Here is a 25,928-nt window from a genome sequence, read left to right as displayed (position 1 = left end):
GATTTCAAAGGATCTTGTCAAGTTCAAGTTCTGCATGATCTCGTTCACTGTATTTTTCAGAATTACTGAAAAGTGGAGTTTCACACGGAGTTGGCTTGATTTGATAGAGTTGAAATGTCCCTCGCTATACTGTCTTGGTCAGGAGTGAAATAAAATCCCTTCGAACAATATCCTTCTGCATAATCATCTTAATTAAAGCCTTGGTAAGAATTTGGTTCAGTAAGATTTCAAGCACTTTTGCAAATTTAGGTTCAAAGGGTCAAGCGCACAACGTTCCGCCATCTCAAGTCACCTCAATCATGGAAACTTTGAAATGTTGGAGCTGGAAAGAGTTTTGATCAATAGTAATGGCAATGAATAAACATTTATGCAGTTGATAATATACTACAGGCTATGAGTTTAGAGGCAATTGGGGAAGATTTTAAGTTCCACTCGGCCTATTGGAAACTTGGGTCGGGTCCACCTGACTGACGTTGCCCCCAACGTTACTTAAGACTTCCACGTGTTTCACGTAGCTTCTTCGATGTTTGTTTTGAACTAGTTAGCTTGAACTCACGGTGCTACTTCGATTTAGTCTCAGGTGCTCAGAGACAACAGTCAACAATGACTTGTCTTGCGACCATAGCTATAAGTGCATATAGTTTATCATTTATAAACTAAGCCATTGTTTGGGGGCGGGGGGGGGGGCTCGGTCGTTGAAAGCTAAATATTCTGGTCACCATGCTCTGTCATCTCTGCGTTGCTCATTGAACCCAATGCGTCGGGTCTTTGCACGGCAAAATCATCGAGGTGTGTTTTCTTTGCTTCTTTTTCGTACGTTTAGATAATCCATAGGCAAATATTGTGTATGTGTGTGTGTGGTGTGTGTGTGTGATTAAGATTTTTTTAAAGTATCTTTAACAATTTTTCAGTCATATCGCTACGATATCTGCAACGTGACAGTTTTACTATGATGTCTATCACTGGGCATCATGCCGCATACATGTAGCATGATGTCCCACCCAGTAACATTATCCTGACACCAGGCCGACCAGTCCTAACACTGTCCTCTTAATGCTGAGCTCCTAGCGAGGAAGCTGTGATGTCTTAATGGTTTTTGACGTCTCTTTCTGCTTTATCCTTGCAGTGGCGTTAAGAATGAAAGTGAAGTTTATCTATTGGTGTTTCTCGAGGTCTCCTAGGTTCTAATCTTGTCACGGATCATTACGTTTTCCCCTGCATCCAGTAACACTTGTTGAAGATTAGTCAACACGCTTAAGATACTTTCTTTTCCTTGCTACACGGCAGCATATTAAAAGCATTCAATCCTTGACGGATCAAGACAGTAGCAACCGTACAAACAAGGAACGAAAACATGCTCCCAAGTCCATGTCTCCGTTGACGATCTATTTTCATCGTTAAATGAGGTATATGAATTACAACTCAGTCAAGAGTCGTTTTAAAAGAATATATTTTCATGTTCACTTATACTTTGGAGAATATAATATTTTGTCTGAGAATTGCTTTATACCAATATTCGAACTGCCACAAACTGGCTTACAAGTAAGATGATAATAAGGATGTAGAAATTAACAATAAATTTGTTTTCTCCTCCTTAGTAATTGTCGCTGAATGTAGTAACATCCACTTTGAAGAAAGAATGACTCGTAACAACGAAGCAGTAGTGTTTCTCAAAATGTTGTACCCGGCGATATCAGAGTACACAAACATCAAAAACTGTGTGTTTCGTTCAGTTCGACGGGTTATCGGATATACTTGAAGAATCATTTGTTTTGTTACTGATGTCTGTAGTTAAAACGATGTAAGTCTTTCCATCCAGAACAGCAAACAAACTGGGAGAACGTGCAAAGGAAGTGTGTTCTCACCCATATTTACACGATGATAAGGTTAATGGTATTTAATCAGTACACGTTTGTTGATTTTTGCCGACTGCTTCACCAAACTTTTCATTGAAAATAGACGCGCAGTCGAGCAGTAACTAAGATCCTGTAGGAATTGTCATAGACATTCAGTCAGGATTGGCTGGCGCTGGTGGGGCTTTCTTTCTGCAGGTTAGGATAATTTTTAGGCCCAAATGTTCTTGTATTTATTCGTTGTTTGCTGAGTATTTCTCCGAGGGAAAGTCTTTGTTTCCTTGTGATATTCAAGACTTGAGTGGAGTCAATAATTGCTACAAAATGTATTTCCCAAAGAGCTTCATGATCCATTTGTATGGCTTGGGTTAATTTGTGAAACAACAAACGTTTTTTTGGGCAAAGACATGCAAAGAAGGGTCATCTGGTAAAGTAAAAACCAACAGTTCGATTGTTCGATGAGTAATCCTATGTCGAAGAAAATCATGCTTCCACAGTTTCAAACGGTTCCTGAGACTGTGAAGTGATTGTAACTGGTGCTGGTGTGGCTACAATGTTATTGTTACTACAGTCGGTGTATTTCAGCGAGGGATGGGAAAGACGATAGCTAATGCAACTGCTCTAATAACATAATATACCCCGAAATTATGACATAAAAAGACGATTTGATTATAAGAATAGGTTAAAAAACCCACATTGACTGCGATTGCTGTTTCCTTTTTGTATTTCTTGGAGTGTTGAAATCGGATAATGAGATGCAGTATTTAATGGCATGAGCATGACCTCTTCTTCTTTTATAGTCAATGAGTTTCCAAGCTGCAATACAAGAATCGGAGCTGGGCGGATAGTCTACGACGTTTTCCCATTTTAAGTATCCTTTAATTCTTTAATTCAATATCGTAATTGTCGTCGTCTTTCTTTGTCACTAGTCATAAATCTAGCACGTAAAAAATTGCTTTTACATATCCTCCATTCAAATCTTCCATTTAAAGGCAAGCGGGTGACTAACATCCAAACACCAGTTATGTCGTCCAGCTCGGTAAAAAAAAAAAAAAACTTTGTCCAAAGTAAGATTTGCTTTACCGATGCGAATATCATCTCCTGTACTTAATTTTTTTCATCGAGTATGTCTCAACCGTTGTTAACAATCAATGGAACACTGCAACTTCTTTTGAGAAATCATCTCTTCTGGAGCACACATAGGTACTGTTGATTGCAAACATTCATCAGACTTGGTAAAATATCAATGCATCGGAAAGTATTTTCAAGCATAAAATATTTCCACAAACGTGCTGTCAATATTTTCGGAACACGTTGTACGACACTGACTTTGAATTCAGGGCTTAGACTGATGACAAAATGAATACCGGTTTTTAAATTCAGTGTCTCGGTGTGCCGTAATATTTTGTGTCGAAAACTTTATTTCAAATAGATTTTAAGCTTGCATTGACTGGAATATTATTTGAACCATTTGTCAAAGAATGTGACGATGTCTTCCTAATAGCTGTAACTCTGATTTAGCGATGCGAACCATTGTAGTCAATACGATTAAACAACATTCACCTATCGTACTGATAATCTGTTTTCGCATTGGGGCTTTCATTTTGTTTTGGTAAGCGCCGATAACTCCTCATAATGCCTGGCCTAACGAAGAGCAATTGCCGTTTTCCTTTCTTTGATGAATATTTTAACTTTGTTCATGCTTTTGACTATGAACTCGTGGAGAAAGAGATCTTCTTCAGAATAATTATAGTGAAGCTGGTCCAAATCGTCTTCATTTATTCTGGAATTCGTCTCGACTGGTTGTCTGGACGTCAGAGCAACTTGAATATTGGCTACACTGAGCGTAATGGTTTGTGAACGGAATAAATTGTACACATGTTTGTTGCTCCATATATTCGTCAAACTGTTAATACTTGTTTTAAATCGAGTTGAGAATCATCGCTGACGTGGGCGGAGGAGGAGAGATCAGCACATCTCGGTATTGTGCCTATATATTGAGGTTTTTATTGAGTACGTCTGCGTTCTAGATGAAGCACCTCAGCTCTTTGAGAGTGAATTGGTTATTGATTTTCAGCATATGTCGGACTTGAGCTTGCATGTCGAGGTTTCCATGAGTACGTGTGCGTTCTCATTGCAGTACCTCTCCTAACTGAGGGTGAAGTTGTTGTTGTTTTGGTCATCTTCTTGGAAGAGGATGATATGACTTGTGAATACGTGCAATCATTTATCTTAGAAATCCACTTACACCTGGTTTCATTTAAATAAGTTTTGTAGTGCTGCTAAATGCATTTCATGTAGACCTTGCGTTTGATGTGAATGATTCCTTGTACGAACTTATATGCTCAGAATGGCTTCTAACAAAACGCGAATTTCACATGTTACTTTGCGGCTGGTGGCATAAAATTCACAAATGAGCTTGAAATAAAATGAGATTTAAAAAAAACTCATCGCAATCAATGTCAGAGAGGACGGACATGAATGCTGTTTTCACAATGTTTTAGAAGGTGACATTTAAATTTTTAGAACTTATTGACTCAAGTTGTGAAAACAAATCATCACAAAAACTCATAAAACACTGGGTGGTAGGGATTTTTATCCATCAGTAAATATGCATGCCGCAAACAAGTGACATTGTCATGAATTGTCATGAATCCATGGCATTCCTATTATGTAACCGAGACTTCGACTTGAGATTCATCTCTAGAACTGTTGAACAGCAACACATAATGAATACTAAGAACGATCTTTGGTTGTGCATTGCTATGTTGAAATAAATTTTGAGTAACGTAAATAATAAGACCATTATCACCTTTTGCAATACAACAAAATGCATTGTTGAGGGCGATCCAATAATGTCTGCCAAATTCGGTTTTGCCTGAGCCGCTCCAGAGAGCGATCAAAATGTTAAAGGAATAACGAATGTACAGTGATTATCGACTTTGACAACCTCTCTTTTTCTCAGTCAACTTGATAACAGATGATGTAGCCATAACTCTCAAGTGGTTTTAGAAAAAGGAATGACACAAGATAATTCCTACACAAAGAAAACATGTTTAATTTGCCACTAAAATAGAAAACCTATCAAACGCAATGCACAAACGTTCTTTTCTGAACAACAGACAATCAAATTACCATTCACAGTTGATATGTCTTTATTTTTGCCTTTTGAAGAAATTAGTGGAACTCCCATAGCTGTTTTTCATTTCTTTTCTTTTTTATTCCTTTTTTAAAATTGTAACCATCCTGTTCCATTAACTGGATGCTGAAACTGTTCGGGAGTCAAAATCAGCTCTCCGCAGTACACACGAAAGCGTCATTAAATGTGTCATACATTTTGTTCTCAGACGATATTTTGGATCTACCTACACTTCAAGTTAAACTAACTAACGTATTGATTAATTTACAGCTAGCTTGAACATCAGACCTCAATTCGGACTTAATATTCTTTAGTCTGCCAGTGCAAGTATAGTGTGAGCTTTTATTCGAAATTTTCTTAAAGTTAACTTGCTTGCAGGTTACATATGAAAAACGTGCTAAAGTGTAAATGACTCTCTCTCTCTCTCTCTCTCTCTCTCTCTCTCTCTCTCTCTCTCTCTCTCTCTCTCTCTCTCTCTCTCTCTCTCTCTCTCTCTCTTACCAACAGTATTTTGCATACTCGCAATAACCATGTCTGTGAAACACCATCTGATATAAAGCTTACCCTTAAACTGTACAAAATAAGCTAATAGATGTCATCATCTATGAAAATGAAAATTACTTTTCATTGTCAAGCTGGAAAATATAAACTAGAGGTTGTTTGTAAGGATCATTCACTATGACATACCCTACAACACTGACATATGAGTTTGCATTAATTCCCCTTATCATCATCGGGCAGGGGTGGGCAGGATACGACCGAATCCGGCCTGTGACCTGGTTTTATCCGTTAATTTACATCAGTGATTTCCACCCTTTTTGGCCGCGACCCTAAAAAATATTTTTCTGAGCCTTACGACCCCGTTTCCACATTTTGATAGTTTGCCAACCTCCAAAATTTCCTGATTTGAGTCCCAACCTCGTATAGAGAACCATTGATTTATATCGTATAATGTAGATTTAAAAATCACTTATCCTGTCAGAGCCCTGGAGGATGTTGCCCCTGCCTAGTATATAATCATACTAATGTTAATCATATGGACTAATGTTAAGTTCCCATTATAGGCACAAGGGAAAGCTTCGAGGATGCGGCAGTAACGTTAATTCCCATTGACACCGGAGCGCCATATGCCCCATAGTGTCCCCCATTTCTACTTGCAAAGTTGTGGTTAAGGCATTAAAACAACAAAACGTTAAGCAAATTTCTATGACTTAAAAAAGCCCCAAAATCTAGAGTCAGACGAATTTCACAAATGATGTCAAAAGAATTTTAAGTCTGTTTTTGGCTTTTTTTCTTTGTTCAGATAGTTAAATAGGTTGGCTAAGAGATAATGATTAGGAAGTTCATTATTGTATAGGTTTTAAGTACGACAATAATGATATAATATGCAATAACTACAGATATGGAATAAGAAATTTGTTTAATCGGCCTTTTTCTACTCATTCGAATTATACAGCTGTGTTAAATACCAAAATATGTTCAATGAAGGAAACCATTTGATGTAACATTAACAGGCAAATTAAAAAAGGAACAGAAAACCAGGAGTGGGCTTGAAATTACCATCCAGTTATATTCACAAATGGAAATGATCAATTATTATTTCCTTAATCGTTTTCTTTTCATCAAGAAGGAAACAGATACTGAAATCTCCTCCTTCTGCCCATGTCAATTAATAATAATAATAATAATAATAATAATAATAATAATAATAATAATAATAATAATAATAATAATATTCTTATTATTATTATTATTATTATTATTATTATTATTGTTGTTGTTGTTGTTGTTGTTGTTGTTATTATTATTATTATTAATAACAATAATAATGTGGACTTAGTGCAGAGCCTAATCTTGAGAATCTTTGATCGCTTTAAATCATTAGATAACACATAAAAACATACATAACGAAAAACGCCATGAAATTACAATACCAAAACATGCTTACAATAATTGAGGAAGTAAGCATTATGAATTTTTTAAGTCTTTTCTTGTAGTTAAAATAGGTGAGATTAAAGACTAGTCTTAAACGATATAAGTGTCCTTATATCTAAGATCAATGGGCAAATCGTTCCATGTAGATGGGCATTGGAACGCAAAAGAACATTGTCCGTATGACTTTGTTTTAACAGCGAGAACATTGAGAGTACGAGTGTATGAAGAGGAGCGTGAGTTTCTAGATGGTTGTATACATGGGTGAGGTCAAATATGTATATTGGACTGCAGCCAGTCAATGATATGTAGCACAGTGAACAGATTTTGTGTTTGATTCTGAAGCCAGTGGAGGTTACAGGGCAGGGGTGATATGTGCTCAGTTCTTAGTCATGTAAGGATAATCCGAGCAGCCGTGTTTTGAACTGTTTGAACGTTATGTAGTACATACTGAGACGAACCAGACAGAAGAGATTTACAATAACCCAGCATTGAACGTAGTGAGGAATACACAAGTGTTTTAGTGCCATCAGCCCAAAAATTGCAAATGGATATGATTGCCAATGGAGCTCCAGATATTCAGCCTTGCATACGTTCTTACCATGTTGGTGTAATGAAAGTATGCTATCGAGAGTGACCCCCAGGTTGCGTCCTGACTTCTAAATTTAATGTTGGTATTGCTGGTACTTATTGTTTGAGTTAAACATTGTGAATAAGAATAGTCCTTGCGTGGTTATCTGGTTGGTTTCAGTTTTATCAGCATTCATCTCTGACTTGTTACACATCATGCATGACTTCACATCGGAAATGCATCCCTCTACGCCTTGGATGGTCATTTGGTCAGTTAAATTTGTATATGTTTAGTGTCAACAGCTAGATTTGTATATTTGTAGTGTCGACAACTAGATTTGTATATTTTAGTGTCGACAAATAGATTTGCATATTTTTAGTGCCGACAGCTATATTTGTATATTTGTAGTGTCGACAACTAGATTTTTATATTTGGAGTGTTGACAGCTAGATTTGTATATTTGTATTGTTGACAGCTAGATTTGTATATTTGTAGTGTTGACAGCTAGATTTATATATTTGTAGTGTTGACGGCTAGATTTGTATATTTGTAGTATCGACAGCTAGATTTATATATGTTTAGTGTCGACAGCTAGATTTCTATGTTTAGTGTCGACAGCTAGATTTGTATACGTTTAGTGTCGACAGCTAGATTTGTATATGTTTCGTGTCGGCAGCTAAATTTGTATATTTATGAGTGTCGATAGCGTACAATTGGTCATACACCGGATGTCGTTATATGACACTTGAGAGAAACTGAGTGTATAGATTAAAGAGGACGGGTCCAAGAACAGAGCCTTGTGGAACACCAAAACATAGATCAAATGAGCTGGAATGTTTTCCAATTTTGGACACAATTTAAGTGTCCTGTTTACTAAGTAGTACTTAAACTATTGTAATCATGAATACCAAATACATGCTGGAGACGGTGAAGTAATGTAATGAGGATCTGGGTAACGATTTAATATTGAATTTATGAAACTCGTTGAATAATGTCCAGCTTTTGCGAATAGCAAGTAACAAAGATAAGTACGTTTTTGCTCATTGAACTCAGCGTCATAAGACCAGCAAAATGTTATCCAATAAATGCGTGATATTGAGAAAAACATTAACTGTAAAAATGACATCAAGAAAAGGGAACACAATATTTTACAGTGACTATTTTCATATTACCATTAATAACTACTGTTGCTGGTTATCCTGTGTTACTACTACCGTATTAAATGTGGCTATATCTGCTACTGATGTCTTAGATACTTCTAATATTACTACTACCACCACCACCATCACTACCACTACTACTAATACTACCATTTTTTGCGCTTAAGAAAACGGCGCCCCGGGCGAGCATCGCCTTCGGTACCATCACTCGGAAACAAAGACCGCAAACTCAGCGAAATGTGCACCCCCACTCCCGGCTTGGCGCAAGCGGTCGCCCGTATCGCCCACCCTGGCTACTACTAATATCACCACTACTGCCACCTCTTGGTCGATAGGGATGTTCTTAGTAGTAGTAGTAGTAGTATTAGTAGTAGTAGTAGTAGTAGCAGTGTGAGTGTGTGATTAGGATTTGTACCGTAGCTTTAACAATTTTTCAGTCATATCGTTACGATGTCTGCAGTGTGGCAGTTTATAGTGATGTCTAGCACTGGGGCATCATGCCACAGACACGTAGCATGATGTCCCACCCAGTCACATTATTCTGACACCAGGCCGACCAGTCCTAACACTAACCTCTTAATGCTGAGCGCCAAACGAGGCAGCTATTAGTACCATTTTTGTAAGTCTTTGATGTGACTCGGCCGGGGTTCGAACCCACGACCTACCGCTTTTGAGGTTAGTATTAGTAGTAGTAGTAGTATCGTCAGTAGTAGATATTGTAGCATCGTCCTCGTCTTTTTCATCCCCATCCTCATCATCGTAGCAAGAGTAAATCTTATCGTTATCGCCTTCTTCTTCTTCTTCCCTACTACTACACTATTTTCCCACTGACAGCTAGGATATATATGGAAAGACAACACTCATGAGGTGAACAGTATTTATTCAAAAGCCCTGATTAAAGACTTGAGTATGTTTAATCTGCCGATGTCTCTTCCACTTGTCCGCAAGCCAGGCTCCCCTCGGGGCTTAGAAGGAGATTAATGATCCTATATCAAGTCCCTCAATGACATGTTAAGAGGGAGGATGAGGTGATAAAATTTAGATACGTCTATATTAATAACAACGGGGTGGCAGAAGACTCTTTGGCCATCACGGAAAAAGATTGACCTTGATATAGAACCATAACCTAGAAAAAATAAGACGAAACAGACATAGCTTAACACTTAGTTTTATCATAAAAATTCACCCCTTGATCATGATTACAATTCAACAACGCAGGTTTCTTCCCCGAAAATAGATGAGACCTTATATACGTTTCTGCAAAAAGTCAGTACAATGAATTCTATTTCATCTTCGCCCTGGAATGAACATGGTTTCAATACAATTCTCAAGGTCTCACACGGTAGAATCTGGCATATATACGTACTATTTACATACATACATACATACATACATACATACATACATACATACATACATACATACATACATACATACATATGGGATGGTGGAAATAAAAAAGCCTTTTCGAAACTAAATGTTTCAATTTCAAATCCTACATACCTTGTCTGTTTCTAGATTTTACATTCTGGTTTGCCTTTAAACCATAATCTAGGCCCCCCGTGGGTATTTTTGAGCGAGCTGTCAGCATCCGGTGTTTTGAGCACCTCGCTGAAGACCAAAACACTGAGTAGTAATGCACAATGAAAGGAGATACTCCTTTGGTTTCTTTTGTTTTATCTTCATTGCCAATCATTAAGATACGTGGCGAAGATTAAACCTTCCTTACAAACACCGGCTATTAGGTGATGGTAATGGTTCATTTTCGTGGAAAGATAACATTTAAATGGAATATTTCGTAAAGTGTATCGTCTATAAGTGGATAAATCATGTTGATATTCTCAATATATTTCAGATTTTTCAGTATGTTGACGTACAAAAAAATGGAGAATCAGCGATAAAGGACGTTTGCAATTTAAGTTTGAGATTTTTGTGCCTTTCTTTGTACCCGAAATATTAATGTGCGTCAATACTGTATGGGCTGAAATTCCCTTTGTTTTCAAGTTTACCTGATACTCTTAGGTTAATTACGTTCTATAATAGAAGTTAATTCTTCTGGGTATACAGATCTTCCAGGTAATCAAATTATATTTATATTGTAAATTTTACGAAATCTTGAATGTGTCCCTCTTGTGCTTAATTTTGGTCGATTTAATTTGAGGTGTGAGTGTGGGTGTGACATTCAGAATTAATTTTATTATTATTATTATTATTATTATTATTATTATTATTATTATTATTATTATTATTATTATTATTATTATTTATTGTTATTGATTTAATTTGCAAGACTAATATTCATTGTCAGTGAACTTTAGGGATAATTATTTTTAATATAGTTCAAATAATTCGCCTCACGGATTCATTTATACTAAGATTAATCATATATATTTTGAGTAAAAAAAAGTGCTAAAGACCCGGGGGAAAAATAATTCTGAAGCAGCTTTCTTCTTGCTTTTGCCTTCTTGTCTGATGTTTATTATATCTGGCGAATCTATTCAAGTTCGTGAATTTTCATCCATTGTGAAACATTTTTATTCGAAAGCCTGCTTTTGGTTCTTCCTTTTTGTTAGCATCTGAAAATGTGGTTACCTTTATTTTGTTTGATGTTTATATTAATTTGACTGATGTTTGACACAATCACTTTGTTTGTCAACAATTGAATTTTAAACAGCTATGCATATTTGGAAACGTTCGGTTTTTGTGTTTTTGTTGTTTTTATTTATTTTTTTATTTTATTTTATTTTTATTATTATTATTATTTTACTGATGATCAGCATCATTATATCAATAAAAGAGAGAAAGCTCATTTCTAGCAGAAGTGCTGCATGTCAGACCATTAGGTCGTTTATGAGAGTGCGCAAACTCTGCTTTATTTATTACATCTTATGAACAAATGAACCATGCTTTTTATTTCGCGAATTTTACAGTTTGTTGTGTTATTTGATTTTTATTACATGCAAACAAAGAGGTTTATCGTTTAAACGGCGATGAATGAAGCAAGGGAGAATTGTAACTCAGATGACAATCAAATTTAGTATCATAAAGGCCGACAATGCATTGAAGGAAGTAACAGAAACAAAGATTTAAAAATTATACATATTTCTGGGGTTTGCGGATCAATTTTTTTTATATATTTCTCTGACGTAATGACGCTAATTCCAATAGCTGCAATGATGGACAAGTGTAAACCACGCACGCATCAAATTTTCTCACAAAGTGCTTTTGGACATCCATAGTGGGATCTACAAATCACTTGTATGTAGTTTCGAAAAATGTATTTAGTGAACATTTTAAATCTTTTATTTTCGCTACATGGATCCTCAGCAAATTATGAGATAAAGTTGACGTATATTAACCTTCACGTAACGTGAAATACTTTTGACTTGTCGTGTATCACTTCTTTTTATTGGCAGTGTATATTATTATACACACAAGAAATTAAGAATTTCTCGAATAAGTTTAAAGTAACGGCGACGTTCTCTTCTTGTTTATGTTTGTATAGTTTACGGAGCAATAATGGCCTACACTATTCAGAACTGTTTCGGGCCGTTAAATTTTCGCTTTGTTAGCTTCATTGAGGTTATACACCAACATAATTATTATTGCCTTATTGTCTTTGAAATTCCCGCCTAAAAGAAAATCTTCTCCGACCTGTCCTGTGCCACGCCAAGGTCCATATTTTAGTATCAGTTATCATAAATATGTGATGGTCTTTCCGGTGAAACATAACCCGTTGACGCCCACAAATGTGATTCAGTTTAACACTGAACCGCTTGTAATTATACCACACATTTCATTTCATTTGACTGTTGATGTTTCTCTTTCAAAGACGACTTTGTTACAGGACACTTAAGGATAGTGCGAAATTCTTGACACTTTTGTCGGCAATTTGTTTCAGACATGTCTGCATTCATGTCAACAAATTATATTCGGATTGTAACGCTAGCGAGAAAGTAGATTTATAATTTATGTTGACATAACGGGTAAAATATTGGAATGATGAAGATGGTACTAAATATCTGATTTTGCTGTAGTTGATTTGTGACTAGACAGTAGGAAAGCAAGCCTGTTCACTAGACACGTTGATAATAAACAATTCTGATTATGTCACTTAGCCGCGATAACCATTATATTCTTGTTACGTATATACTACGTATCTAAAACTGTTGTATGTATGTATGTATGTATATATGTATGTATGTATGTATGTATGTATGTATGTATGTATGTATGTATGTATGTATGTATGTATGTATGTATGTATGAATGAATGAATGAATGAATGAATGAATGAATGAATGAATGAATGAATGCATGGATGGATGGATGGATGAATGGATGTATGAATGTATGGATGTATGTATGCAATTGATTTGATTTACTATACATGAAATTAAGGTAAATAAAAAGCTTGACATACTGCTTCCCTGTGATCTTGTTTCTTCCAAGCATTATGTTATTGTTTTTGAGTGTGACTCTAACGCATACGTTTTTCTTCATCAAACGGCTAATACAACGATAATGACAATATACGGATTACCATTTGTTTCTTTGTTTGTATTTAATCAAGTAATCATTTATTTTCCATTTACCTATCATTATGTAATTTATATGTCATAGGTAATATGTTTCAATTATGCAGATGTGCTACAAGATTTTACATCCATACAAAAAGGTTTGCATTTCTTTTGATCTATGCCGTTTAAAGCCTTCAAGATATGCATAATTCAACTTGCAACCAATATTATCGATTCATTTTTTCTCACCATTCATGAAAGGTTTATTTCCTTGTTTCATTTTTTTGTATTTACTTTTAAATTAGTTCACATTCAGAATTGCGTTGTTTGATTTTTCTTCAAGTTCAAGACATGCATGTATATAAACGAGGACAGTTTTCTGTCACTGTACTTCCCAGTCCCCTAACGTGGAACAAATGCAAGTCGAAAAACTGCAAAGATCTTGACACGCTTATAGCCTATTGTTCAAAGGACTTAACCAGTTTGATATCAAGTACATCCAATATGGCTGACAGCAATCAAGGTGGCTTGCATGTCAGAAAGGACAAGTGGCAGATTGACCTAATGTATGGCAACCTGATTTAAATCACTTACATGCAGGTTTTCACCAATCTAAGTATCATTTAGAATGTGTCAAGTTAACGAGTTCTATACATCTTCACTTTCGCTTGAAGCCCTCTCGAAGCACTTATGGAGCTTAGAGCTCGTTTGCCACTGAGGACGTTATCATTTGAGGGGAAATTCGTGCAAGTTTACAACAGATGAATTTTGATCAATATTTATGCAACGTTTTGGGACAATTTAAACTGGTGTTTTGCCGCATTTTATTAAAGAAGTGTCACTTAAAGTACAAGGAGAGAATTTAACAAAAACCTGGTTTTATCAAAATATTAAGTACGTATTTGCATGTCTCCCATCATCAACGCTCTCTCTCTCTCTCTCTCTCTCTCTCTCTCTCTCTCTCTCTCTCTCTCTCTCTCTCTCGCTTATTTTCTGATATTATATATTTGAAGAGATTTGGTTTGAAAATTATATTTCTCCTGATATGATACCAAAATAATCTTGAGAGCCTGTTCTTGCTATCCCCTTTTCAATCCAAGATGCAAACTTTAATAAACTTCTAATCTACCGCTGGTAATATTGTACACCCCTGTGTTCTTTTCGTTAGTAAGAAGCAAGCTAACACGGACTAAATAATCTAATCTTTCAGCATACCCAACCCGCATATCGATAAATAGGCAATCATATATTTACAAACTGAATAACATTATCCAAGAGAACGTTACCTCACAGAGAATCGAACCTTAGTGTACTACATTGCATTGCTGAGTGTCTGTCCTTAGACATTTTGATCGTTTAATTCCTTTCATACCTTTTCAGTAGAAACTGATTTGTCTTCCCAAGACAGACGGACACTTTCAAATTGCTATATGGCATATTTTGCGTCCTGGATGGGGTTCATCTCTTCTTGGAGAATCAATGATAATGTGTAAACACCAATGGAAGTGTGGCTTAAATCGCTCTACTTTTTTATTGTTGGAGCTTCCATCTTTATTTTACTTTTTATTCGTCTGCTCATCGGTTAGTAATATGTGTGAATTTTAGGTGGCTATTCATTTTTAATCCGACCATAAATATGCCATTTGTTCCCATTTGACGCGCATCCTCCTAAAATATGAGATCTAGCAGAAATTCAGGGCATGAATCAATTGTATTTTGATTGCTCACGGATCTGCTAAATACCGTATTGACGATCTTTTATACATCTTTAGCGCCAAAGGGAATTACTATCCCATCCCGTTTATCCAACGAAACCATTGCACTAAAAGTTGTCGGATAAACATAGCTGTCCTATAAACAAATTATATTTATAAGACGACCGCTCCTGTGGTCAAGGGGTTAGAGCGTCCGCCTCGGATGCGGGAGGTCGCGGGTTCGAACCCAGTCCGAGTCCTACCAAAGGCTTATAAAAATGGTACCAACAGCTGCCTCGCTAGGTGCTCAGCATTAAGAGGTTAGTATTAGGACTGGTCGGCCTCTTGTCAGAATGATGTGGCTGGGTGGGACATGATGCTACATGTCTGCGGCATGATGCCCCCCCCCCCAGTGCTAAACATCACTATAAACTGCCACACTACAGACCGAAAAAATGTACTAGCTACGCTAAAACTCCAGATCACACACACACACACACTTTATAAGACAAAGCTTATTCATTGACAAACCTGCATTGTTTAGATATTTTTGAACAGGTAGAATCGTCGAATCAGAACAAAAGTAACCTTAAAAACTCTTTACTATTATGTTAGCTGCATGTGTAAGCTATTGGTGTTAATCAGTATACATATATATATATATATATATATATATATATATATATATATATATATATATATATATATATATATATATATATATATATATATATATATATATAATATATATATATATATATATATATATATATATATATATATATATATATATATATATATATATATATGTATGTATATATATATATATATATATATATATATATATATATATATATATATATATATATATGTATATATATATATATATATATATATATATATATATATATATATATATATATATATATATATATATATATATGTATATATATATATATATATGTATATATATATATATATATATATATATATACATATATATATGTAGATATATATATACGTATATATATATATATATATATATATATATATATATATATATATATATATATATATATATATATATATGTATATATATATATATATATATATATATCTATATATATATATATATATATATATATATATATACGTATATATATATATGTATATATATATGTATATTTATATCTATATATATATATATATATATTTATGTATATATATATGTATATATATATGTATATTTATATCTATATATATATATATATTTATGTATATATATATGTATATATATATGTATATTTATATATATATATATATATATATATATATATATATATATATATATATATATATATATATATATATATATATATATATATATATATATATATATATATATATATATATATATATATATATATATATATATATATATATATATATATATATATGCGTTAGAAAGGGACTCATTTGTAAGTTTTCATATTTTCTCTGATTAAGCCAAAGAAGGCACTTATCACTTGGAGGATCATCGCTCTTTCTTTCCACTCCAAAGGTTCCAACTGGTTCCAAAGACTTAGTCCATTGTGCAGCTGTCAAGTTCAGCCAATATGGACTGAAGTGTTCGCTGTCATTACTGGCATGTCAGCGATGTAGTGAGAGGCAAATGGGCGTCTATGGCAGCTCCCGATTTAAACTATTTGTAGTTTGATTGTCATCAACATAGTTATAATTTATTGTTCATAAAACTAAGGATTGCGCTGGAAACCTTCACTGTATATCCAAGACCCATCCTCTCTCTCTTTCTCTCTCTCTCTCTCTCTCTCTCTCTCTCTCTCTCTCTCTCTCTCTCTCTCTCTCTCTCTCTCTCACACACACACACACACACACACACACAATAAATGAGACATTTATTTGTTATATAATAAAGTCATACCGCTTTAGTTTAATTTAACTAGACACCTTCATTAATCCATATATGCATAGAATATTTTAGTAACATATTAGTATCAGTTATGCTTTTTTTAAGTTATTAGGAACGGCAACATAGCTAGGAGTGAAAATTTTGGGGTCATTGATCACTTCTACTAATGTGAATTATAATAATTATTAAAAGTGCCTTTCTAAAGCATCAATAAATAATAATTGAATAAACTGTGATATTTTTAAAGAAATCTACTCTAACATGTTCCATGTGTTGTTTGTCTAAAACAGGAATAAGGCTTGTATACTGCAGTGACTACAGTACAATCATACACGTCTCTATTATGGCCTTTGATTGTCATTTCTACTCACTGCTGATGTATTTATTTGAGCAGGTATGTATTGCTATTAGTTGTTAATAGCATTTTTTTTTTCGCACACTGCAGATTCAAGGTTCTAAACAAGTGCCGGACTAAACCCTGTGGAGGCCCATAAGCAGTCGAAATCTTGTGGCCCCCCTCGCCCCTACAGTAACATATTATTTTCTCTAAATAGTCTTTAATGTAAAGTTTTCGTATCTTTGATATTCAATTTATATTTTATCTTTTGAAAACAATTTAAGAAAGCTTGAGTGTAATCTTCTTTCCAGATCAAATCAATATTATTTTGATCCGTTGTCGCGTGGCCCTTAAAAGGCGTGGGGTCTATAGGCCGGTGCCCACTCTGACTATTTGGTAATCCGGCACTGAAACTCATTGTTGGCTACGTGTAACAATGATTACGTGGTACACTAAAACTCTTCTTGCTACGAAATAATGGTAGGGCAACCATTTAGTGCTCTCTTTGTCAGAACACTAATTTCCATACTATTCTGTAATGCAGCTGTATAAACTAATAATTGCTTAATAATCATTTTTCATTACACTTTATTACATAACTCGACCAGTAATGGCTATGTATTATTCATCTGCCCCCTCATCAATAATGGGGTTGGACATAATTTAAGCGAAGAAACGATTGAATTTTGATTGGTAACAGATTTATTAATTACAGTATAAGACGTCCTGACACTTCCACTGGCAAAATGAATTATTTAAATGCGATCTAACAGACTAGAACGATTTGATGATACAAATTGTCTTTTAAAACTCTGTTAACAAATGTGCAAAAACCACATGGACGAACTAGAATTTGGAATATTTTAGAGAGATTATTTTAATAATAAAATTATGCCAATTGCAGACCAACTTCAAACAGTCCTTTTTGCTAACAAAACAACCAACATTCATTGTCATCTGCGTAAGCTATATTTCTTGTGGCGGCAGCTTTCACCAGCCGTATGTTATTCGAACAAGCCTGATGATTTTTCAACTACATGTTGTTGTTTTTTTCGCTGGAAATTATTGTACAAATCCGATATTGGAAGAAATAATATTATAAACATCAAATTAACAAAGCACAATTATCTATAAAATATACACTTGACACCAAGCAATAATAACAGATATACACATCTTATGATTATAATGGAGATAATATAAAGATGATCTAATATGTATGTATCTATTTATGTATGTATGTATGTATGTATGTATGTATGTATGTATGTCTGTATGTGTGTATGTATGTATGCATGTATGTATGTATGTATGTGTGTATGTATGTATGTATGTATGTATGTATGTATGTATGTATGTATGTATGTATGTATGTATGTATGTATGTATGTATGTGTGTGTGTGTATGTATGTATGTATGTATGTATGTATGTATGTATGTATGTGTGTGTGTATGTATGTATGTATGTGTGTGTGTGTGTATGTATGTATGTATGTATGTATGTGTGTGTGTGTGTGTGTATGTATGTATATATGTATGTATGTATGTATGTATGTATGTATGTATGTATGTATGTCTGTGTGTATGCATTGACAGTGTAATTGCCCGAAGGATGCTGTCATTATAAAGCATTATCGATTTCGTCTCTATCTAAAACCATGACCGCTCCAGTGGCCTAGTGGTTAAAGCGTCCGCGGGAGGTCGTGGGTTCGAACCCCGGCCGAGTCATACCAAAGACTTACAAAAATGTCACTAACAACTGCCTCGCTTGGCGCTCAGCTTTAAGAGGTAAGTGTTAGGACTGGTCGGACTGGTGTCAGGACAATGTGACTGTGTGGGACATCATGATACATGTCTGCGACATGATGCCCCAGTGCTAGACATCACTATAAACTGCCACACTGCAGACATCGTAGCGATATGACTGAAAAATTGTTAAACCTACGTTAAAAATACAAATCACACACACACACACACACACACACAAACACACACACACACCACATCTAAAACCATAGTGTACTCTTCTGTTCCATAATCCATAATTTCAAATATCATCATATATTGCCACAATCCTTAATAATTCGGTTACTTTGAAAGGAAAGATGTGATTAATTGAAAATGACTGTTCAGTCTTTCAAATAAAGAACATAACGTTTTTTACCTGATGAACGGTAGAATGTTTTGCTTTTAGCAACGATTTACAGAATTCATACCGTTCTATTTGGCGTTTGAATTTTCTTATATGATGCCTGCACTACGACATCTTAAAAGAATTACACACTTCTACGAGTTGTGTATAGATCGCAAAAGGCAATATTTGTTTTACTGGGAATAGACATGACATTTTCATAACTACTTTTAATGGGAGTTCTTTGGGGCTTTTCTTCCAACAAAATTCTTTACGGATTCAACGCAGTCATTGTTTTTCATGTCTACTTTGGCACAAAAATGGTCTAAAATGTCATGTGCTATCAGCAGCGTGTATTGTTGCAGTCAAATTTAAAGAAATCAACGAACATATAGTATTTCTCCCACCGCTATCGTCAAAATCAACCTACACTGCACTAAAGGCAAACGTGTAGATTCAATGTGTTTCTAAACCCGTTCCCGCAGAATCTGAGACACTTTACAAGGGGAACAGTTTTCGGCCGTAATGTTCTTATATCTTTATGGATTTGGAAACATTCATTGATGAAACGCATCAAATATATCGCTAGGGAGGAAGAGATAGAGTCAAAGCATCGCAGAACATTAAGTTAATACATCAAGACATGATGGTCTGGCAGAGCCATACATCATCGGTGTAGTGATATAATTTACGTGTAGTCATGCTGTGAGAAACCGCAATAGAAGGTGGATATATTGGAGCTTGCCTACAACGTCAGCCATAAAAGGGTTTTACGTCCTCAACGTTGCCTCTTTCATCTGCATACAAAGGAGTGTTTTGTTGTGTAATGCTGTTGACGCACATGCTAAGATGCCTGTCGTAGTGCAATACTAGCCTTTCTTCTGCGTTCAACCGTTGATCACAGCGATGAGATGCATGCCATACCGCACTTCTGACCTTTCTTCTATGTTATACTGATCCTCCTGCTCCCCCACCCCGCCACCATCGTTGACCATTCCTTACTAACTGTCCTTTCCTAATATAAGCATCTGGAGACGCAGATTACAATTGTGCAAAATTTAAATTAACCTTTATTTTATACTCTTGTTTTTGTTTTAAATGCATTTCTGTTTTAGTAATTATAAATCGTTCGACCTTTTCATTTTTATCTGCCCTGGCTACATGACAATGAAATGTATCTTTTAAATATAAATAACATTTCCTATGTTCGACACAGATGTATGTCCTCTCTCGTGGATGATAAACGTTTGACTCCTCTCTCTGACACTTTTGTGTCCTAGCTTTCATATGAACCATTTTTGTGTCCTCACTTAAATCTGACAAATTTGTATATACTTGCTTATGTCTCAGTATCTTACTATGTTGATTATCTTCTGAATATCCTATTTCGGGTAATCGCAAGAAGCGTCTATACTCGCTTATACATTGTGCCCAACGTCAAAGTGTACAGATGCAGATCTGCAGATATGGGTCTGTGTAGTTTGTTATGAGTAATCAGTAGAGTAATCAACATAGGCCCTGATCTGTCGTTGTATTATGTGTCCGAGATTAGTTGAAATCGAACTATAAGCGAGTACATCGGTAAGTATTACAGTAATGCATCTGTCCAAAAGGTAATAAATACGTATCTGTCTGTGTCACATTGCATTGTAAATCTGTGCTTTAATGTATATCTGTCTGTGTCACATTGCATTGTAAATCTGTGCTTTAATGTATATCTGTCTGTGTCACATTGCATTGTAAATCTGTGCTTTAATGTATATCTGTCTGTGTCACATTGCATTGTAAATCTGTGCTTTAATATATATCTGTCTGTGTCACATTGCATTGTAAATCTGTGCTTTAATGTATATCTGTCTGTGTCACATTGCATTGTAAATCTGTGCTTTAATGTAAATTTTATTTAACACAATAACATTAATGAATCTGACCTGAATTCTCTAAATACGATCTTTTAATTTAAAAACAAACTGACAAACTCGTGTCAGTCACTATACAGACAGACTGACGTTACTTGTCTTCTGTTGCAAATATGCAAAGCATTTCTTTGGCGACATATCTGTAGAACATATATACGTATTTTCAAATTACTCCAGTGTATACAATTTTACGTTATTTGAATCTTGAGCGTACGTTTGGCGTTAACGTCATGCATCTTTTGCAATTTTTCAAAATTATTCTTAATTTTGTTATATTACGATTACCATTATTAATGCCATAAAGTCGCGTAGAAAAAGAAGTAATTTCACTTCGGTACTATATTCTGGTAAAGCAAAGTCATAGATTGATCTAATGTGCCAAGTGTATGTAAATAATTGGACCTCATACTCGTGCTCATTTTGTTCTCAAATGTACCAAACTTGTTAAAGAATACAATATGCAAGTAGCTTAGGACATACTATTGCTTGGTTATGTTTGCAAGTAGCTTGGGACATACTATTGCATAGTTATGTTTGTAAGTAGCTTAGGACATACTATTGCTTGGTTATGTTTGCAAGTAGCTTGGGACATACTATTGCATAGTTATGTTTGCAAGTAGCCTGGGACATACTATTGCATAGTTATGTTTGCAAGTAGCTTGGGACATACTATTGCTTGGTTATGTTTGCAAGTAGCTTGGGACATACTATTGCATAGTTATGTTTGTAAGTAGTTTGGGACATACTATTGCTTGGTTATGTTTGCAAGTAGCTTGGGACATACTATTGCATAGTTATGTTTGCAAGTAGCCTGGGACATACTATTGCATAGTTATGTTTGCAAGTAGCTTGGGACATACTATTGCTTAGTTATGTTTGCAAGCTTCATATAAAAACACATTCACGTCAGATTTTCTTTAACTTCTATTTCCAAGACAGAAAGAAAAGAAATAGGTTGACAACGTTCATTTTTTATTATGGGTATACGTTTCTACGTTGTGGTGATTGGAATGGAATAAATGAAATAAATTGCTATTAAAATTCTCACAAAAAGAAAGAGCACAAGCAAAAACAAAATATAACGAAACTGATATGGATTTCATGCAGTATTTATTCTATCTGTATTCTGTCCCTCTATATTTCAACAATCTCATTTATAACAAATGAAGTTTCTTGTCCTCATTTTTATGCGAACATGGCAGGCTAACATTGATTTCCCGCTATTTTCCGCTGTACAAAAGTTGCAAAAAAAGTTTTTTTTATTAATATTATTACCTTACCATGATCCTCTTCAGTTTTGAAAAGAGCTAAATCTCTTTTGTGGATCGTTTGATGTTGCTGCTGGCACGATCTCTACAGAACATATCCAAATGTGCATAGTTGTGGCGGAGATCCGTCGCTGACAGCCGGATATTCCATGCAGGAGATCGGTCATCTTTAATTGAGACATCAAAGTGATTAGTGAAGAAATTCCCACATGTTAAATTAGAGTACGAAGGACAAATAAGCTTTTCTACAGGTGTTTAAAAACTGATGAAAAAACAAGACCCTGTACTAATTCGCCTACTAAACTGCGTACCAGACACAGAAGGCAGATGGGGTAAACGTGCAAAAATCGTATTACCGGTAAATAACAAAAAGGTTTGGATGAAAATATTCATGATCAACCCAACGCTGAAAAACATGGAACTAATTAAAGAAATCTATATTTAGCTTTTATTTTGGTGTTCATAAGAAAAGAAGGGTCATTTTATTAATGAACATAGATTAAACGCAATTAAAAAGGACGATTAAGCATTCAGATAATCTTTTATACGCATTGGATAGACAGACGTTTCTCCAATTGTTCATATCACAACGTGGTCATATTTTTTAATGATAAATATTTTATACAATATTCCTGTAAATGAAACATTTTTGTTATATTCAAAGTTTACTGTTTGCAATGTCATAGTTATTCTTACTTCATCCATTATTTTCAAAAATATCATTACTATTATTATCATTATTATTATATTATTATTATTATTATTATTATTATTATTATTATTATTATTATTATTATTATTATTATTATTATTATTATTATCAGTAGTAGAAGTAGTAGTAGTAGCAGTAGTATTGTTGTTGTTTTCGTTGTTACGTATTTTAATTCGATTTCCTTTGATTTTTGGTGATTGTCCGTCGTAAACAACTTTTTTAAATTTCTTCCATTAGAATAAAAAAAATTGCACTCTACTTTACCTTGAATGGAAAACCCGGACATCCATTCCTTCGGAAAATGGTCATTTTAATCGGAATCATCGTAGTCATCATCGTTGTCACCTCCATCATCATCATCATCATCGATAACAACAACATAATAAGGAAGGCGAACTACAAACATGCTTTCACTTTAATTGTATTAACGAAAAGTGACACGCGTTTCACATGGTTTTCTTGAATGAAGTCACTTTAACGTCCTATTAAGAAACGAAATTAGAAACAAAAATCCTAATATGTTTCATTTTTTACTGGCATATATTTTCGTTTTGAATAAATTGATTGACAGTTATGTATAAATTGCATTGCTTTTGAGTGAGGATGAAACAAAACCATCGAGGCGACTCATGTTATAAACATCGGTAGTATACACTTTTTTTTACCTACAACAGACTTTATAATCCCAAAAGTAATTAAAGTGACAAAAATAAACATGTTATGATTTAGATGTTATAGTTCAAGCAGCCCATGTATAAGTGATATCTTCGTGGTACAGTAAACAACAAATACGTTTTGGCGCGCATTTTCTTAAAAGAAATTAAAGATAAGTAAACGTCTTGTGGAAATGGTTTGCTCTACAGACGTGTAAATAGCAATTTGATGACAGTTTAGGCTTTACTGTAGGTGAGTGTAAATAGCAATTTGATGACGGTTAAGGGCTTTACTGTACGTAAGTGCAAATAGCAATTTGATGACGGTTAAGGCTTTACTGTACGTAAGTGTAAATAGCAATTTGATGACGGTTAAGGCTTTACTGTACGGAAGTGTAAATAGTAATTTTATTACAATTTCGACTTAATTGTACAGACGTATAGATAGTCTTCTGATTATAGCACAGAATTCTAAAAACAACATACATGACAGTCAGATATATTGCACAGGCCGACTATAAATAACCCAGACGAAATATCTACATTTGTAATGTATCTTAACTGATGGAGAGACAAATGCACTCTGGGATTTTTTTAAATTAATTTTTTTATAATTATTTTTTCCCCTTTTAATTGTTTTAATTGTTTTGGTCTTTTTTATTTATCTTTTTGTTTGCTTCCTTTTTTGTGTGTGTGTGCTTGTGTTTATGTGCGTCTGTGTGTTGACCTAGCTCTAAAAGGCGTGTAAACACAGATGGAAATGTTCAATATAAGTCGCATACTTATCACATTTCTTATGGAGTGAGCTAAAGACATTTTTGAAAATTCTAACAGGAATAATTTTAAACTTTTCCCCGTTATTTTCTTCTTCTTCTTCTTCTTCTTCTTCAACAACAACAGACTATACCTTTGTCTGGGACTAAATAGCTACAATTGTGCCGAGATGCGATAAAATCCTGCTATGTACATATATGGATAGATATTTTTCCCTTGGGTTGCTTCCTACATATTTTCCCAACAGGTGACCTAATAAGTCAGAATGTTTAAACACAAATCAACACGAACCTGTGAGTAGTTAAATGTATGTGGGACGGGAAGAATGAGCATAGGCGTTGGACGAGTACCTAACGATGTTAAGATGAGTGCGACTCTGTCATCATCAGCAGTACGTAAAGTGTCGTGATGCAATTGTGGTTAAAAATCGCATTTGTGCAAATTCAAAATTTTGCTTAAAGATTAAAGACAAGTATATGTAGCAACCTGATTTTTTTTAAAGATTGGGGATAGTCTGATCGTCTGACTCAAACTATAATCGCAAAGAGGGGTAGTGGTGAGCATAGGTTCTTCGTAGTTATTGCCAATTTAGGGTCGAACTGGTTGTTTGCGAAAGAATATTTAAAACACCTCATCACTCTAAATAAAAAAACAAATAGACCCAAGCAATGACACAGGCCAAATTTATATACAGAATCTCGATAAGTATACCATGATAATTTAACTAATAATAACCATTTGTCGAGACAGTGGTCACTAGACTCATAGAAACATCTACACTCCGTATGCAACTGGGATAGGGAATGATTTTTAAGCTGGAGTTTTTGACGAGTTACGGGACCCTGATATCTTGAGATAAAATCAAGTTAGCGATATGATCCCTAAGCTATAATTATTTTTTTTAAATTAGTTATCGTTACGTCAAAGTACAATTCTTAATGTATCGACCGTTTGCTTACTGGACAAGTTACATCCTTATAATCAAGTCCGTCATAAGGGACGGACGATTCGGGGGGGGGGGGGGGGAGCAGGGGGAGGGATGGCAGTTTGCGGTATTTTTCTTTCTAATTTGTAGCGTTTATGGTGATGCTTGCCCTGGGCTCAGTTTCGTTCTGCGCAATTTTGCGACGGCCATATACTTGTGACATCTAATTCACGGCAATGTATTTTGTACCGTTTTGTCTAATAAATACATCGCTGTACTCTTATATTTGTAAATGTATATTAATTAAAAAATCTTAAACACCACCATTCCCACGCATAATATATCCACGATGGGAACCGAAACCACCTTGTCCCACTCAGAATTCTTTGTGACTTGACTGCTGTGAGTG

General features: G+C 34.7%; 1 long non-coding RNA gene across 2 annotated transcripts in view; it reads right to left on the bottom strand.

The window, feature by feature from the left end:
- Positions 1–25,928, bottom strand: part of LOC149800119 (uncharacterized) — a 67,228-nt gene that overhangs the window by 25,685 nt on the left and 15,615 nt on the right. The window contains exon 2 of one of the 2 annotated variants that reach the window (XR_016421326.1): positions 22,463–22,622. This is a non-coding gene — a long non-coding RNA (uncharacterized LOC149800119). The remainder of the gene's footprint in view (positions 1–22,462; positions 22,623–25,928) is intronic. The other variant, XR_016421327.1, reaches the window with a different exon arrangement.

Source organism: Sinohyriopsis cumingii, chromosome 5, assembly GCF_028554795.1.
Source record: "Sinohyriopsis cumingii isolate HCF-2022 chromosome 5, ASM2855479v2, whole genome shotgun sequence".
Classification (NCBI taxonomy): Eukaryota; Metazoa; Mollusca; class Bivalvia; order Unionida; family Unionidae; genus Sinohyriopsis; species Sinohyriopsis cumingii.
This window is presented reverse-complemented; position numbering and strand designations above follow the sequence as displayed.